The sequence below is a fragment of the Canis aureus genome, chromosome 22 (assembly GCF_053574225.1).
Source record: "Canis aureus isolate CA01 chromosome 22, VMU_Caureus_v.1.0, whole genome shotgun sequence".
Classification (NCBI taxonomy): Eukaryota; Metazoa; Chordata; class Mammalia; order Carnivora; family Canidae; genus Canis; species Canis aureus.
The window spans coordinates 40,683,575-40,698,910 of NC_135632.1; the positions used below are offsets into that span (position 1 = coordinate 40,683,575).

General features: G+C 38.5%; 1 protein-coding gene across 3 annotated transcripts in view; it reads right to left on the reverse strand.

Annotated features, from left to right (window-relative positions):
- Positions 1–15,329, reverse strand: part of GASK1A (golgi associated kinase 1A) — an 82,183-nt gene extending 66,854 nt beyond the window's left edge. The window contains exons 1-2 of one of the 3 annotated variants that reach the window (XM_077865566.1): positions 12,576–15,329; positions 11,504–11,616 (exon numbers count right to left, since the gene is read on the reverse strand). The gene's annotated coding sequence lies outside the window, so the exon portion shown is untranslated. Of the gene's footprint in view, positions 1–658; positions 935–11,503; positions 11,620–12,575 lie in introns of those variants that run through there. The other 2 variants (XM_077865567.1, XM_077865565.1) reach the window with 2 other exon arrangements.
- Positions 15,330–15,336: the final 7 nt, after the last annotated feature.

Genomic DNA, 15,336 nt, shown 5'->3' on the forward strand with positions numbered 1-15,336 from the left:
ATCTTACTCTTTGCTTCCAGTGAAGACTACCTTGCTATTCTCAAGCCTGCTTTTCCTCACTTAGCAATATATTATGAACATTTCCATGTCAATGAAAGTCTGTCTTATCTATTTATTTTTTTTAATTTTTTTTTATTTATTCATGATAGTCACAGAGAGAGAGAGAGAGAGAGAGGCAGAGACATAGGCAGAGGGAGAAGCAGGCTCCATGCACCGGGAGCCCGATGTGGGACTCGATCCCGGGTCTCCAGAATCGCGCCCTGGGCCAAAGGCAGGCGCCAAACCGCTGCGCCACCCAGGGATCCCTGTTTTATCTATTTAAAAGGCCTCTGTTTTATCTATTTTAAGTTGCTGTCACTTTTTATTAAACGTACTTTTAGGAATCTTATCTCCCTAAGTAAATTATAAATGCTACAGGTGTGGGAATTTCATTTTGCAAACCACATGAAGAGAATGTGGAGCTGTGGAGATAGTCAAATCTAGGTTTAAAACTGAATTTTGTGGGGTGCCTGGGTGGCTCAGTTCATTAACCATCTGCCTTTGGCTCAGGTCATGATCCTGGAGTCCTGGGATTGAGCTCCACATCAGGATCTTCTCTTACACACTTCCCCAGGCCTTGCTTATAGAGCCCTCAGTAAAACAATGATGATTCTCCTACCTTGTTCTTGTACCCAAGCAGCAATGTAGAGAATAAATGAAGGGCAGCTTCAGCTCAACATGCTTCCTAATGCCGATCACTTCTTTTCAAGTTCAAGAGATACTGTTGAGCTGACCACACCTTTAATCTGAAGATAAATTCTGAGAATTCATAGTAATCGGTATCCTGAATTGCTCTCACCAATCATGGATAGCAATTCCCCCACAACCAATGAAAAGGGGGCAATGCACTGAGCTTCAAGGCTGGCAGGGAGGATTTGACACAGCCAGGCTAGTCCCTGAATCAAGAATAAGAGAGAAATGTTTTAAATAATAAGGATTTGAAGAAGTAAAATAGTTCTACTCTATGATCAATTTTCCATGGGAAGCTGTGGGTTTTTCACAGTCTTGGGTTTTTCCTAGCTCCTGTATAATATCCTGGTCTCACAAGGGTGGAGACAGAAATAAGACAAATTAGGGCAATGAGTACAATTGACCCCACAGTCTGTACCTCACTGAGAAGATCTGTGGCTGTGTGCTCATGGTGTCTTTAGGGCCTTCTACCTTTTAATAGGCTCTAACTTAACCAACCCTTTGCCATAGGCATCTCACAAACCTTATCCTGAGCAAGCCTCACCCCACTGTTTTTTTACTACTAGCTGATCTTTCAGTGTGGGATTCACAAAAATGTATTACTTACCATAGTGCTTGCTGTCCCCCAGAGATGGCTGCCTATCTTCTGTGGTTTTCCTGAGCAATATGAGGACAAGATGCCTGACTAACTTATTCACAGATGTAATCTTGGTACAAAGAATGAGTGAGCTTAATAAATGTTTCCTGGGTGAACTAATCTTAAAGTGATTGAATTGTCTAATATGTACCTCATCTACTGATTGCAGAAATCACTTTACTCACTCATTTCTTGATTCTATATATATTAAGTATCTCCTATATACCAAGAACTGTGTAAGTGGCCAACGTGACAAAGATGACTAGAACACAGTCCACTGCCCAGAAGGATCTCCAGATGAGAGAGAGAGTGTGGAAGTGAGTAATATGACTAGAGCTATCAGAAAGAAATGAGCAGGCTGCTCTTGACACCTGAAAGAGGAAATATTAAACCTGCCTGAATAGATGAGCTAATGCTTCCAGGACTTGTGGCCAGCTGAGTGTTTAGGATGAATAGCACTTTTCCAAGTGAGCAACAGGGGAAAGAGGGGCATTCTAGTCAAAGGGAACTGAAATGATGTGTATGGGGTTGGATCTGGACTTTGCAGAGAAGAAAATTGGCTTTATGTTGGATTTGAAGGACGCAAAAGGCCCATGTGCATATGGGTAGCATTTGAAAGCATGGCAGGAAGTGATAGGGAAAGGCCTTCAAAACTTTTCCCCAAAAAGTAATAATTTCTTTCTTGGCAACTGGGAATATTCAAAAATATTGTCAAAATAACAGCCTCTTTTCTTCCTCCCTGGCAACCTTTTGGCAGCTATGCTTTCCTGACCCCTCTTCTGTTTCTCTGTCTCTATTCTCTAACCAACTTGTAACTTAACTTTCCTCAGTCTCAGAATCCCTGCAAGAGTCAATGGGAAAGTACTGCTGCCCCAGGTTAAGAGGCAAAAAAGGAGCTGGAGCGCACTATTTTAGGACCACAGTGGAGTGGGGTCTGCCCACCCATCCACACATTACTGCCTATCCAGACCCATAAGGCCCTATACACACCTGGATATAGTGCCTCAATGAGGAAAAATGGACAAACCCAGAAGCACAGTATGAAATTTTAAAATATGCCTCTCAGTAACTGGCAAAATATGCAAGTCAAGGTATAAAATATTTAAAGAATACACAAACAAAGTTGCCCTAATGGATCTATGTATAATACTGTACCCTGCAATTACAAAATAGACGTTCTTTTTAAAGTCTGGAACATTTCCCAAAATTGAGTATTTACTGTGCAGTATCAAGATATTCCAAAGGACTTAAATGCAGAGTATGTTCTTTGACAACTATTCAACCAAGCTAGCATTCAGCGACAAAAGACCACTAAAAAATTCTCATGTGTTCGGAAATCCGGAGAATATACTTTTAAATAATTAGCAAGTCAAAGAATATATCACAATATAAGTTAGAAAAATATTTTGAATTTACTAAAGTAGTAAATATCACCTCTCTGGAGGTTGAATAACAATGAATTTTTATATACTGCATTCAAGATCTTAAATTCTTAAGCAAAACATTAAGAAGTCAGTGGATTGAAAGGCACATGATATAAAAACAAATTTTTCACAACAGGAATTAAAATTACCAAACTAATATAGAAATATATTCAGCCTTACTAATTATAGTAACAAATATAAAAAATATAAATAAAGAAGAAGTCACAGTTTATGCCAATTAAAGTATTTTTAAAATTGTAATACCTACTGCCGATAAGACTGAAATCAAGTATTTATACATTTCTATTATTAGAGTAAATTAGTACAATCTTTTAAGGCAATATGAAGGCATGTTTTTAAAACATAAAAAGATTATATCCTTGGATCTGGTGAATCTGAGAATTTATTCAGAGGAAATCATTCAAAAGAAGGGGGAAACAACTGTATCTGTGGTACTGTTGACAATAACATCATTTACAAAGTTCACAAATAGAAATTTCCTAATTTCATTAATGAACTTCCATAAAAATGAACTACCACCTACTGGATGGATGGTAGAAGGGAAAATATGATTAAGACATAGTCTCTACCCTAGAAACATTCACAACTCAGAGGGGATAAGAAGAGTACACTCGCTCAATGACAAACAGTAATAATGAAAAGTATACAAAGCTGGGGAAGAGAGAAAATGCTTAAGACAATAATAATGGAAGAAAAGCAAAGCATAGCCTTTTATCTGTTATGATCAATTATATGTGCATATGGACAAGGGCTAATGAAGAACATGATAAATTAAAATGGGATTGGGAGGTACATTTTTTCTTAAAATAGTTATAATTTATTTGGACAACAGTGTAATAACTTTTTAACATGTCTTATGGCAATATTCATAATACATGAGCAACCTTTGAATTATGTAAGCTCAGCCTACATAATACCAGTCTTATCATCAAAATGAAAGTGAGACCCATGTGTATTGCTTTAAAATTAATTTAATTTTTAATAAGTCTAGGTGGCTATCATCTCCTTGGCACATTTATCTATTTCAACAGTTGGCTATGCTACATACACAGTCAGGTCCTCATAAATATTTTCATTTATGTACCATTGGTTTCCAACCAACACAATTCTCTATAACCTTCTTCCCCATGCCCAGGCTGTGATCAAGGCTGCAGCTGCTCTCCCCAACCCTTATTTCTCTTACTCCCATTTTCTTCAAGTTTCTTCTGCAGCAGGAAGGCACTTGAGCAAGATCTTCAGCTGCTTCTAGTCCTGAAGAAGATAGACAGAGGCTGTGGTTAGCCCTTCCATAGGTTTCATATGTGAGAGCTGGATCAAGGGAGGTCTTTCAGTGGCATGGGTCAGGAGTAGGGAAAAGAGAGAAGTTTAGGATCCCTGACCTCAAAGATCTTAGCTTGAAGCACAAAGCACCAATAGGGGTAGATGAATATAAAGGAGGTGGTACAACCACCTCCTTGCAAGGGTTCTGTAGTCATGCTCTCTGGGTTTCAATTCCAACTTACCAGTAAACCCCAATGTATTCATCTATGAAATGGTGGCAATAACAACTCTTCACCTCACAAAACAATGACAAGATTGAGATAAAGCATATGAAGTCTATAACATAGTACCTAGTCCATGGTAAATGGTCAATAAATAGTACTTATGACTATCGTTATTTCAATTGTTGCTAAGAAGAGGACTTCCTACATAGTCCTACTTTCCAGAAAAGGCTCTCTACTCACATAAGGGAGGCATCAAAATATCATGTGGGTCTTGGTAGGAAAGAGTAGGCCATGCTAACAATTTGTTCTGAGCATTCTCCAAACATGCCCTCCCACTTCCCCTTCATCTGCTATGCACTATACCCCACAAGGATACTTAAGGCCACCAACTGAAGGCAGAGTTGCTGATTCCATCACAAATGGACATCTGACATTGCAGCCACATAACCAAAGAGGCCACTCCAGGCCATTCCAAGGGCTGTAAGGTAGGAAGTGAGAGTGTGTATGGTGTAGAGTGGGCAGAAAGAACTGTCTGGAACAGAGGGAGCCCTTTGGGGAGAGGCAAGAGGTAGGGCTGGATTGGTATGACCAGACCAAAGAGAGGAGGGCCTAATAACCTGCAGTTGGGGGAGAAGGGAATAGAAAAAAGATCAGTAGAGTTTATATCTTACTGGAATTAAGCTAGTGTAAACCTGAAGTAGAGTCTGTTAAGATGTACATTGTAAGCCTTAGAGTAATCCACTAGAAAAATAACTCAAAACATAGTTTTAACAAATCATAAGAGGGGGCATCCCCGGTGGTCCAGCGGTTCGGTGCCATCTTTGGCCCGGGGTATGATCCTGGAGACCCGGGATCGAGTCCCGCGTCGGGCTCCCTGCATGGAACATGCTTCTCTCCCTCCCTCTCCCTCTGCCTGTGTTTCTGCCTCTCTCTCTCTGTCTGTCATGAATAAATAAATAAACTAAAAATCTTAAAAAAATAAGAGGAATTAAAATGTCCTACTAGAAAATATTTGCTTAATGCAAAAGAAGTAAATTAAGTACAGAGGAACATAAAAGACACAAGACATATTGAGAACAAAAAACAAAATGGAAGACATAAATCCAACCATATCAGCAATAGTATGTGACTGGGTTAAATAACTTAATAATAAAGCAAAGACTGTGGGACTAGCTATAAAAATAAGATCAAACTACATGCTAACATCAGGTTCAAAGGTACAAGCAAGGTGAAAGTAAAAGGAAGAAAAAGATATACCATGAAAGCAACAACTATAAGTGAGCTGGAATGGCTATACTAATATCAGAGAAAATAGACTTTAAAATATGTTATTAGAGGTAAAAGGGATACACTAAAATGATAGAAAGGTAAATCTATTAGGAAAAGATTACAACCATAAACATACATATACCTTAAAAGACCCCAAATACATGAAACAAATACCATTAGAATTGAAGGAAGAAGGCAATTACTGATAAAGACTTCAATATCCCACTTTCAATGATAGACAGAACTTGGCAGAAGATTCAGAAGGAAATAGAAAACTTGAACATTATAAACCTAACAGATATCTATAGCCAACAACAGAATACACATTCATCAAACACATATGAAACATTCTCCAGTACAAACCCTAATAGTAGGCTATGAAGCAAATGTCAGTAAACAACCAATGGATCAAAGAAGAATTCAAAAATGACATTAGAAATACAAGATGAATGAAAATGAAAACATGACACACTAAAATTCATGGGATATATCTAAACAGTGTTTAGAAGAAAGTTTTAAATGATAATGCCTACATTAAAAAAGAAGAGAAATCTCAAATCAATAACCTAAACTTCCACCTTAAGAAAGTAGAAAACTACTTGTTTTGCACAGGAGCAAACTACAAGAGCAAACCACAAACAAAGCAAGAGAAGAGAAGGAAATAATAAAGACTAAAGAGGAAAGAAATAAAATCTTCAGAAAAGCAGTGGAGATTAAAATAAATAAACAAACGAACAAAAATAAAAGTTGGTTCTTTGAAATGATTGACAATACTGAGAAAGATATACTAGCCTGACCAAAAAAAGGAGAAAAGACTCAAATGATCAAAATCAGAAATGAAAGAAGTAACATCACTATAGAAAATAAAAAGATTGTAAGAAAATAGTATGAATAACTGTCAACAAATTTGGTAACTGACATAAAATGGACGGATTCTTAGAAAGACACAAACGACCACAACTGACGAGAAATCAGAACAGACCTAGAATAGGAGATTGAATTAATACTTTAAAAACTTCCCACAAACAAATCCCAGACCCAGATGGCAGTGAATTTTACCTAACATTTAAACGTTATCACTGTGAAGTCTATCCAACATTTAAAGATTTACTACTAACCATTCACAATTTTTTAAAAAATACAAGAAGGAGCTTCCAAATTCATTCTATGAAGCCAACTATTACCTTAATATCAAAACCAGACAGATGTTTCTAGCAGCAATGTCCACAATAGCCAAACTGTGGAAGGAGCCTCGGTGTCCATCGAAAGATGAATGGATAAAGATGTGGTTTATGTATACAATGGAATATTACTCAGCCATTAGAAACGACAAATACCCACCATTTGCTTCAACGTGGATGGAACTGGAAGGTATTATGCTGAGTGAAGTAAGTCAATCGGAGGACAAACAGTGTATGTTCTCATTCATTTGGGGAATATAAATAATAATGAAAGGGAATATAAGGGAAGGGAGAAGAAATGTGTGGGAAATATCAGAAAGGGAGACAGAACATAAAGACTCCTAACTCTGGGAAACGAACTAGGGGTGGTGGAAGGGGAGGAGGGCGGAGGGTGGAGGTGAATAGGTGATGGGCACTGACGGGGGCACTTGACGGGATGAGCACTGGGTGTTATTCTGTATGTTGACAAATTGAACACCAATAAAAAATAAATTTATTAAAAAAACAGACAAAAATATTGTAAGAAAACTACAGGCCAATATTCCTTATTAATATAAATGCAAAAACTCTCCAAAAAACCACTAGCACACTGAAACTACAACATATAAGGATTGTATAATATTAGCAATTGCAAAATCCAAGGAATGCAAGGTTAATTCATCATACAAAAATCAATCAATGTAATATATCACATTAATAGAATAACGGGACAAAAAAACCCACATTATCACCTTCATAGGCACAGAAAAATCAGTTCACAAACTCTAAAAAACACTAAAAACTTAGGAATAGAGGAAATTTCCACAACCAGATAAAGAACATTTAAGAGAAAAACCACAGCTAACATGATACTTAATCGTGAAAGACTGAAAGTTTTCCCCCAAGATCAAAAATAAGATAAGGATGTCCACACTTGCAACTTACATTATACCATTGTGCTAGAAGTTCTAGCTGGAGTAATTAGGCAAGAAAAGAAGTAAAAGATATTCAAATTGTAATGAAAGAAGTAAAACTCTACTTGCAGATGGCATAATTTTATATATAGACAATCCCAAGGAACCTCACCAAAATTAAAAACTTTTGCACTTCAAAAAAATTGCTAGGAAAGGGGACACCTGGGTGGCTCAATGGTTGAGTGTCTGCCTTTGGCTCAGGTCATGATCCCAGAGTTCTGGGATCGAATCCCACATTGGGCTCCCTGTGGGGAGCCTGCTTCTCCCTCTGCCTCTGCCTCTGCCTCTCTCTCTGTGTCTCTCATGAATAAATAAATGAAATCTTTTAAAAAGATTGCTAGGAAAGTGAAAAGACAATCCACAGAATGGGAAGAAATTTTTTACAAATCATGTGTCTGATAAGGATTTAGTATCTAAAATATGAGTACTTACAACTCAAAAATCTTAAAAATGAACAACCCAATTTAAAAATGTGCAAAATATTTGAATAGACATTTCTATCAAAAAGATACACAAATGGCCAAAAAGCACATGAAAATATGCTCAACATAATTAGTAATTAAGGAAATACAAATCAAAACCACAATGAGATATCACTTGACACTCACTAGGATGGCTATAATAAAAAAGATAGACAATAATAAGAATTGGTGAGATATGCAGCATTTGGAACCCTCATACACTGCTGTGTGGGAAATTTAAATGGCTTAACCACTTTGGAAAAAAATTGTCACTCCTCAAAATATTATACAGAGAATTAACATATGATCCAGCAAGTATATAACTAGAGTAATTACCCATGAGAAACAAAAACATATGTCTACATTAACACTTGTACACTAACTAATGTTCATAGCAGCATTATTTAAAATGCCCAAACAACAGAAACAACCCAAATGCTCATCAACTGATGAATGATAAATAAAAATGTGGTATTACTCATTCAATGGATATTATTCACACAAAAGAAGGAATGAAGTTCTGATACATGTTACAAAATGGACTAACCTTGAAACATGTTAGGTAAAAGCAAAAGACCATATATTTTATGAGCCTATTAATTAAATAACCACAATAGACTAGCTGGCTCAGTCAGTGGAGCAAGCAACTCTTGATCTCAGGATCATGTTGGGTATACAGATTACTTAAAAATAAAATTTGTAAGTAAATAAGTAAGTAAATAAATAAATGTACCTGGATGGCTCAGTCGGTTAAGCATCCGATTCAGCTTCAGCTCACGTCATGATCTCAGGGTCATGAGATCAAGCCCCACACTGTCTCCATTGACTCCAGATCAGCGTAAAGTCTGCTTAAGATTCTTTCCCCTCCTCCTTCTCCCTGGTCCTCTCCTCCTCCTCACATTTGCGCTCTCTCTCAAATAATAATATAAAAATAAATAAGTAAAGTCTTTTTAAAATAAATACATGCCTATCCACAACAGGCAAATCTATAGAAACAGAAAGTAGATAAGTGGTTTTCTGAAACTGTGGGTGAGAGAGGGATAAAGACTGACTGCAAATGGATATAGGGTTTCCTTTTCGGGTGACAAAAATGTTCTAAAAGCAAGTTGTGGTAATCTGTGAGTATATTAAATACCACTGAACTGTACACTTTGTTATTTTAGTTTAAATCGAATTTGAATTTTTTATTGCAGTATAATTAATAGAGTGTTATATTAGTTTCAGGTGTACAACACAATGGTTCAACAATTCTATATACATTACTAAGTGCTCATCATAATAAGAGTACTCTTAATCCCCTTTATTTTAGCTCTTTCTCCCTCCCACCTCCCCTTTGGCAACCACCAATTTGTTCTCTGTGCTTAAGAGTCTATTTGTCTCTTTTTCATTTAATTTTTTCTGAAACTCCACCTCTGAATGAAATCATATTGTATTTGTCTTTGTCTTATTTCACTTAACATTTTGCCCTCTAGATACATCTATGTTGCTGCAAATGGCAAGATCTCCTTTTATATGGCTGAGTAATATTCCGTTGTATATGTATATCACATCTTCTTAATCCATTCATCTGTGGATAGGCACTTGGGTTGCTTGCATATCTTGGCTATTGTAAATAATGCTGCAATAAACATAGGGGTACATATATCTTTTTAAATTAGTATGTTTAGAGGAGGGGAGTAAATATCCAGTAGTGGAATAACTGAATTACATGGTAATTTAATTTTTAACATTTTGAAGAACTTCCATACTGTTTTCTACATTGATTGCACTAGTTTACATTCCCACCAATAGTGCAAGAGAGTTTCACTTTTTTCTCCACATACTCAGCAATACTTGTTTCTTGTGTTTTTTATTTTAGTCATTCTGACAGGTGTGAGGTAATATCTCATTGTGGTTTTGATTTGCATTTTCCTAGTTAATGATGTTGAGCATCTTTTCATGCATCTTTTGAGCATCTGTAGATCTTCTTTGAAGAAATGTCTGTTCAGGTCTTCTGTTCATTTTCGAATTGGATTATTTGTGTGTATTAAGCTGCATAAGTGGGATCCCTGGGTGGCGCAGCGGTTTGGCGCCTGCCTTTGGCCCAGGGCGCGATTCTGGAGACCCGGGATCGAGTCCCACGTCGGGCTCCCGGTGCATGGAGCCTGCTTCTCCTTCTGCCTGGGCCTCTGCCTCTCTCACTCTCTCTCTCTCTCTGTGACTATCATAAATAAATAAAAATTAAAAAAAAAAAGAAAGTATATAAGCTGCATAAGTTCTTTTTATATTTTGGAATATTAACCCCTCATTAAATATATCATCTGCAAATATCTTCTCCCATTCTGAATTGTATGCTTTATTTTTTATTTTTCAAAAATTGTATTTATTTATTTGAGAGTGAGAGAGCACACACATGTGAGAGAGAACGAGTAGGGGGAAGGGCAGAGGGAGAAGGAGAAGCAGACTTCCAGCTGAGCAAGGAGCCTGATACAGGGCTCGGTCCCAGGACCTCAGGATCACAACCTGAGCCGAAGGCAGATACTTAACCACTGAGCCACCCAGGCACCCCTGTACTGTATACTTTAAATGGGTGAAATGTGAGTTGTACCTGTACATAATTTGTGAGTTGTACCTCAATAAAGCTACTTTAAAAAAAAAAAGACATGAGAGCCAGTTTTGTATATCAAAATGAGTAATTTTAATGAATCAAAAAACATTAAATCTACAGAAATTCGTAAGCCTACAGAAAACGAAAGCATGCATTTAACAGCTTTTAAGATGGATTTTCAATACTTATTTTGAAAACTGGTGTTTAAAAGTAAAGAAGCCTTTGTCCTGTTTCCCCAGAACTGATTCTGAGGAATTTTTAATTTTATTGCTTACAATATTATTTTACTCAAGTAGGTAAATATTCTTATTTTTGAGATGTATCCTAAAGGGAAGGAAAATCGTATCTGTAAGCTACCCTGAAGTATCTCAATATAATAAATTACTTTAAATTAGTAATATATTAATTATCTTGAAAAGCCAAAATAAACTCTGTATGTTCTGTTGGTTAATGCATAAGATAATACTGCACTGAGCTTATCAATTTTGTAAAATTGAGGAAAACTGGAAAAAGGTGATCACATATAACCAGTATTTAGAAAAATTGTTCCATATGTCCAGTGTGTGCAACACTGAAGCAGGTTTTCATGTACTAATCATTTAAAGGGATTGGAAGCAATGAATAACAGATCAGTCAGAGTGTGATCAAGGGTACCAGTATACTCCCTGATACCAGACACAGAGAACACGTATCTTTCATTTCATCAAAATGAAGAGGAAGAGAAAAAGTTATAAAGGGCATCCTTTGTTTGACTTACCTTTTGAGCCAGCTCTCCTGCTCCTCCTGCTTAGTGCTCCCTGTGGCTGGTGAAACACAGCTCTCTTCCTTGCTCCAGCTGATGGATGAGGGCTGGTTTGGAAGTTGGTGATACTACTTGAAGGAAAGAAGATGGTGAGAGATAAATATTCTTATTTTTGAAATATATCCTATGATAACCAGAGTTATAGCAGTCAATCACAGCCTCTGGCTGCAAAATGAGCCAAGGTGAGGAGAGTAATTCCAGGGTGGACTGAGCAAGAGGTACCCTAAAGAGGTACAGGGAAGTGTCCTGGAAGAAGTCTCTGTCTGCATAGTGCTCCCAAGGAAGCCTGAAACACCCTGAGAGACAAATTTCTACTTAAAGAGAAACAAAATTTCTTTCTTTCTTTGTTAGAGGATAGAAAATTCCCACTGTGGGGAAACAGACACATGGTAGAGCATCTCCCACAGGTAAACAAATAGGCTGAGTTCTCTCAAGATCACCTGGAGATTCAATACTAGGGAGAAGATACCAAGATTTGGCTCCAACCTTACTGTACCCAGAATATCATCTCTAAAAGGTAGGGAGAGAGGGTAACTTTTATGAGGTAAAAAGAAGGAAAATTTTATTGGAGGTTAAATAGTTATGGAGGGCTCTCCTTGCCTGGCGAGCCTTGACATTGCCATTTGGGGTCAGCTAATAGTGATAAGAGAATTCTTTAACCTCTGAGGGCCCAGGCAGACAAAGTAGCAGAGACGCCTTACCAAAGAAAGCCACAGTCCCATAGCTTTCCAGTATCAAACCCTTTGTACAAGGCCCTATAAACAGGCAAGGTTTGCCCATTCCTTCTCAGTGAAGTACATAGCCACATCTTCAAAAGTTACTGGTTCCTGAAAGGACAAGTTCCTGCTCTCTTGGGCCTCAGGACTTTGGTGATGGTTAAAACCATCACTGAGAGGCATAGAAAGGGCACCTACAGTGGTAAGTATTTAGCATTGTGTCCCTCGTGTACCAGAGGGGTTTTTGTGTGAAATATCCATATGTATATACACACATGCATATGTGCAGAGGCAGAGGAAACCCAGCTTACCTGAGGCTTGGCTATTGAGGACACTGCTGTCATCATCTGATCTCTTTTATTCCCATCGTGGGGAAAAGTAAGTCTCAGGAGCAAAAGGTAATGAAAGAAACATTAGTAACAATAACTCTACTGACCATAACTCCTGCACACAACATCTGACCCCTCTGAGGCTATGTGAATTACTACTACTTCTCAGTTACTGCCTTGTATCAGTGGCAATTCTCATCTCACAATGATGAAATAGCAGGCATAGATGTGAACATAGAAAGGTAACAGAAATCATCCCAAGAATGTAGGATGAGAAGGTGGGCTGAGAAAAGTATAATTTTCAGTAATCCAGAGAAGACATCATAGAAAGAGGACAGAAAAGGAAACTAGGGTAGTCAGTGGTTAGAATGTCATGTGCTGAAAAGAAAGCTGGTGCTCCAGTTAAGATCCCTAGAATCCACACAGTACAATTAGGAATGAGTTACGTACAAAGAATCCATCAAACACAAGATCTCAGGATCTGCTTTTCCTTTTGTGCTTTAAAATATTAGAATAGGGCAGTTTTATTACATAAGCAGTAAGCAAAAACAGAATTTGAAAAAAACTTTTTTTAGGAATATCTTTATGTCTTCCACTACTAGTTTCTCCTCTAAATACATAGACTGATTATAAGATCTTCATTCAATTTTATAAATGTTGGGAATAGGTTGTGAGAAGAAACACGTGAGAAGAAACATATTAAATGGTCCACTAACTTCATGACGTATCTCAAATACTCCCAAGTTCTAAATATTATAAGAAAAGCAAAACCAAATTCATAAAGTAGTTCCAACTACCTTTCTGGGTCAGTTAATAGTGTATCATTATGAAGTAAGCCTTCTGCCATTCAGTACAGTGAATCAGCAAGGTTTACACGTTAAAGGTAACCCCCTAAATGCAAATAGCTGCTATCAGGTGGAAGTATTTAATAAGTATAAAAGTGCATGGACTTGTAAATGTTAAAAACAACTTCCACTTCAATTCCCTAGCTGCAGTTTGCTCTAAGTCTCAGGATCCTACAATAGCATCAGACAAGACTTTACATACCCAGAACACTGCCCATTCCTCCACTGACCCGTCTTAGTGAATCCAAAAAGTCATGCATAAAGGTAGAAGAAGCTGAGGCTCTCAGAGAAAAAGAGCTGTCAGGACAGGATAAAAACCCACATTCTGGCAATTACAGGGAATTCCAAATCGGAGAAAGAGTAGTTATTAAATGCAGGATGTGCAAAAAAACAATGCAAACCCACACAAGTAATACTGCTAAATTCATGGATGGTTTTTGTCCCAGTTAACAAAAATCAGTGATTCATACTGAGTAAACAGGTATCCTTGTGGTTGTACTCTAGTTCCCTTAAATCATGCTGTCATCATATCTTTGTAATAAATGTCCCTTACAGTGGATACTTAATACTGACATATGAAGCAAAAGGGCTTAAGCAGAAAGGTCCGATCTGCACAGCTGACAATCTGTAAAAAGTAAATCCTCTGGAAGTAGAACAGTAGCAGAGGCCACCCTACAAAACACTCCTTCCTACTTGCCTACGAAGAAAACCAAAACTACGGAGTTGAAGCATAGGTAACAAGCTCAGGCTGAGAACTAATCACAACCCAACACACTTCACCAACAGCCGGGTCCAACTTTTTAATCTGATTGATAGAAACCCCAACAATGAGGTTATGACAATAAGGGAAAGTTAAGAGAACGTAATGAGAAGAGTGGCAAACGACGTGAAGAGGGTAAGAAAGCTCTCCATTTTCTTTAATAGTGTACACGTGAAATTGTACGCTAAACAGTGGACACCTACCAGGTGCTTGGTGGATGTGACTCGTCATGAGATTTCTAGATTAAACATTCACGTGGGACCATCCAAACTCAGGGCTCCCCCGTCCCCCGGTGTGTGCATTAAGTAAATAGTCTCCATTCGAGGGTAAAAAGGCCCTACCATTTCAATATTCTCAAAAACTCTGCTCTACGGATAGTAATAAGCTTCCAGATTAGGTTTACACCAGGCCGGGCAAATAAAGTAAGTGACGTGATCACAGACCTATATCCTGGAACCACCTGAAAAGGGGGGAAAGAGCATGAAGACGTACAGGCCGAGGGGTAGGGCTGAGGTCTCCACGGCTCGGGCAAGAGGGGCCTGCAGCGACCGCGAGGTTGTGTTCTCTATTGATAACGTGTCCCGGAGCAAAGACATTTGAAACGTTTCGAGGACCTCGGTGTCAACACTCGAATTTGTGTCAGTGCCAGAATCTAAACAGGCCACACAGTCGTCGTGGGGACGAGAGACCAGCGGGCAAGCCCCGAGGCCAGAACGCCGGAATCCAGCGGAGCCCACGGGGTCGGTGAGGATCCCAGTAACCGCGCCCGTTTCCCGCGGAGTCCTTCGCGTCTTCCTCAGGCCAAGCCAGACCCACTCACCGTGGGCTCCGGGCGGCCTCTACCGCTTTCTAGCTAACAGGTTTGGGGAACCACTACGGGTCCTCACAAACCAAACGCTCACACATTAAAGAAAATATGGCTGCGCCGGAAGTACGTCATCACACTGTCCCACCAACTTATACCCTCTCTGAAATTCTCTCTAGTAAGCTTGGAGGACCCCACATCTCGGTGGTCCCGTCTTCTAGTTCCCGCGAGACACGCCTGAGGAGAAGGGAGGGCTAGCGAGGAGGTAGCCTCTTTCCCTGCCTCAGGTTCAGAGCCCAAGCACCGTACCGAGCTGATCTAACCGACCTCCAG